At 38.1% G+C, this 3,471-nt stretch overlaps 1 protein-coding gene across 2 annotated transcripts in view; it reads right to left on the bottom strand.

The window, feature by feature from the left end:
• PACRG (PARK2 co-regulated) overlaps positions 1-3,471 on the bottom strand; it is a 538,852-nt gene that overhangs the window by 268,047 nt on the left and 267,334 nt on the right. The gene's annotated exons all lie outside the window — the stretch shown is intronic.

Genomic DNA, 3,471 nt, shown 5'->3' with positions numbered 1-3,471 from the left:
TCAGTTAATGGAATATATATTTAATACTAATTTTCTTAAAGTTGGTGTGCATTAGGAAATGTTTCAAAACATTATTTTGTACTCTTTGAAACATTTATCGCTACCTCATTCAGCTTCTAAGGCCCAATGTTATCTATAATTTTATCTTGTAACCTAAATGCATAATAAAAGTGTCATCTGTACTATATGCATATTTTTTATTTTTTGATATGTTTTGCTAATTCTCTTTCTTTTAGCAACCTGTTGCCTTTCTACGTGTGTCTAAGTAGCAAACAAAATGTTATACTTTAGTGTGATCAAGAACTCTGTATTTTAATACATTAATTTAAGTTATTTACATTTATGGCTATGCCTTTTTTAACTTCTGTCATCTTATTGTGTTGGCCTTGGTTGTTGTTTTTATTTACTTCTTTCTTTCTATTTTGCAATTTTGTTATGTAGATTGTTTTATTTGTTTTGTTTTTGCAATGACTTTAAAGATAAGACAGCCTGTTTAAATATTTTATTGCAGCTATCTCTCAGCTCTCTCAAACATTGTCAAACTTTCGTTTATTTTAGTGAGATAGGCAAGTTAAAAATCTCCTACTAAGATTGTTGACATGTCAACTTTTGCCTGGATTTCTATTATTTTTTCTTTGTATGGTTTTGGGGAACAACACTAACAACATCAACAACAGCAACAGTAATAATACCAATGTTTACGATGCCAGACACTGTTGTAAACACTGTGTGTATTAGTTCATTTAATCATCACAACAGCTCTAAGAGGCGGGTATTATTAGTATCCCAGTTTTCAACATGAAGAAACTGAAGCACAGAGAGGTTTAATAACTTGCCCAAGGTCTGCAGCTAGCAAATGCTGGAGCTGGGACCTAAACCCAAGCAGTCTGGCTACACGACATGGTACTGCCCTCAGGCTTTGGTGTTAGGCACGTGGAGGTTCAGCATTATTATAACCCCCAGGTTAATTGTTCAATTTATCCTCATGTCCTTGTCCTCTTTATCATTACTAACACAGTTTGTCTTAGTCTGCTCTTATATTAATATTGCCATAACTGGCTTGCCTATCATATCTGTTTCTATCCTTTTACTTTCCTCCTTCCTCTGACATTATATTTTAAGAGCATCTCTCCTAAGCAGCTTATAGCGGTATTTATTTTTTCCCCTTCCATTTTACAATGTGCCCTCAAACAACAAATATTGAGAACCCACATGATTCCTATTCTCAAAAGTTTTGAAAAGAAATAAAAGGCATGAGAGAAAGAACAAGAAAAGAGAAAAAAAGAGGGAACATTTGAAAAACAGAAGACTTGAAGGAAAGACTGAGAGAGATTGAGAAAGAACAACATTATCTCCATGTCTTCAAATCCTCCTAACTCACTGACCATAGCGGTTGTTTCCTACCAAAAAGTCTCTTCTCATGAGTCCTTTTTCTGGCCTGCTTATCAGTTATTTGGCATATCTGTATCATTGCAAATCTGTTGCCTTAATAATAGAATAGCAACTTGCCATTACATTTTGAGATCATAAACTTCTTTAAACACTATAGAAATAGTTCTGCTTGCTACAGGGTGATTGTGTGCAACTTTCTTTCTGCCTGCGTATCTTCTAGGGTTTCTTTTGTATTATCATAATATTGTTTTCTGTCGACAAATTCGGCCTAGGCCTCGATAAGACTTCTTATCCATTTACCATCAGGCATTTTTGTGTGTGTGTGTGCGTGTGTGTGTGTGTGTGTGTGTGTGTGTTTTAATAATATACCTGACTTCTCTTAAACGTATTTTTTCCCCTGAAAAGTTCCTTCCAGATACTGCTCCATTTTCACATTGTTTTTTCACAGCAAAGTTTTTCAAGAGTTCTCACTGTCAACACTGTCGCCCCCATTCTCTCTTCAACCCATTCCTCCACCACTTCACTGAAGTTGCTTTTATCAAGGTCACCAGTGACCTTCTTTGTGTCTAATCCCCTTTTCTGCACGGGACAGCACGGCACGGTTGACTCTGTGAAGCTGTCCTCCGTGGTGCTCCTGGCACCACACCGCCTAGCTGGGGGTCAACATAATCCCCTCCCTTTAAATCCCTGGCCCGGCCTGGCCTCACTAGATCCTCTGTAGAGACTTTCTTTGGATACACGTGTCTTAGCTGAGGCTACCATGACAAAATACCACAGATTGGTTGGCTTAAAAATCAGACATTTATTTTCCCGCAGTTCTGGAGGCTGGAAGTTCACAGTCAGGGCGTCAGCATGGTCGGGTTCCGTCGGGGGATCTTTTCCCGGCTTGTAGACAGTCACCTTCTTGCTGCGTCCTCGCATGGCCTTTCCTCTGGATCATGCAGAGGGAGAGCGCTGGTGTCTCTTCCTCTTTTCATAAGGACACCAGGCCTATTGGCCTCACTTAACCTTCCTCACTTCCTTACAGGCCCCATCTCCAAATACAGTCACGTTGGGGGTCAGCACTGCAGCACGATGGATTTGGCAGGGGCACAGTTCGGTCCATAGCACACGACTCTCTTTCTCCGCAGACCTCTCTGTCACCGGCAGGTCCTTTCATCTCCATTCCAGGTCAGTGAGGCCTTCCCTACCACTGCCAATCACCCTGTTGGGCTGTCTTTGTAGTCCTTATCATTTATTCATTACAGGTCCTAAGTTCTGTTGTTTAGGGAGCTTGTCATTGCCTAGAAGGGTGCTTGGCACATAATAGGTGAGCACTCAATAGGCATGTGTTGAATTTTAACTCTAACCTTTCGAATGTGTCCTCCGTGTTAGCTTCCCTGAAGGACTCCCCCGCTACGGAATGACTGTACCTGGAGCTGAGGCCAGAGCCAGGCAGGGTGCACCGGGGGTCGGGTGGCTAACACTGACCCTATAGCATGCAGGAGTGTGGAAATTTCTGTAAGTTTACATATTCTGAAACTTTATGTATTTTATAAATAAAATGCTACTTTTGTTAATATTGCAGTGATTATATTACTTTATGAGTATTTTAAAAAACAATCAAGAAAGGCTTCTTGATGCTTGTCTTTACTCTCGTTTCACTAGAAATCATTTAGGACTTAATCGGCTATTCTTTTTTCTTTGTAGTTTTTAATTGATACATAATAGCTGTACATATTTTTTATTGTTTACTTTTAAAATCTCAAAAGTGATTTTTTATAATATTATCAAATGAAAGCATATTAAAATACATCCATATTGGTAATAAGAGGTCTCCATTTTAAAAATATACATGTTGAAGATAATTTAAGATTAAAACCAAAATTTGAATAAAAGATAAATTACGAGATCCCTTATTTATCCTGTTTGTGTGTTTGTCGCATTGTGACTGCTATTCCTATGAGCTCTTCTAAACTGCTGGCTTCTTTTGTTCATTTAGATTTACAAAAAGTCATTTTAAAGGTATATTTAACAATAAACCTTATTTCAGTTATGTAAATTTGTTATTCTTAGATAACCAGTTTAATGATAAATATT

Source organism: Propithecus coquereli, unplaced genomic scaffold (assembly GCF_000956105.1).
Source record: "Propithecus coquereli isolate 6110/MARCELLA unplaced genomic scaffold, Pcoq_1.0 Scaffold25, whole genome shotgun sequence".
Lineage (NCBI taxonomy): Eukaryota > Metazoa > Chordata > Mammalia > Primates > Indriidae > Propithecus > Propithecus coquereli.
Note: the sequence above shows the minus strand (reverse complement) of the source record. Positions and strands in the feature narration are given on the sequence as shown.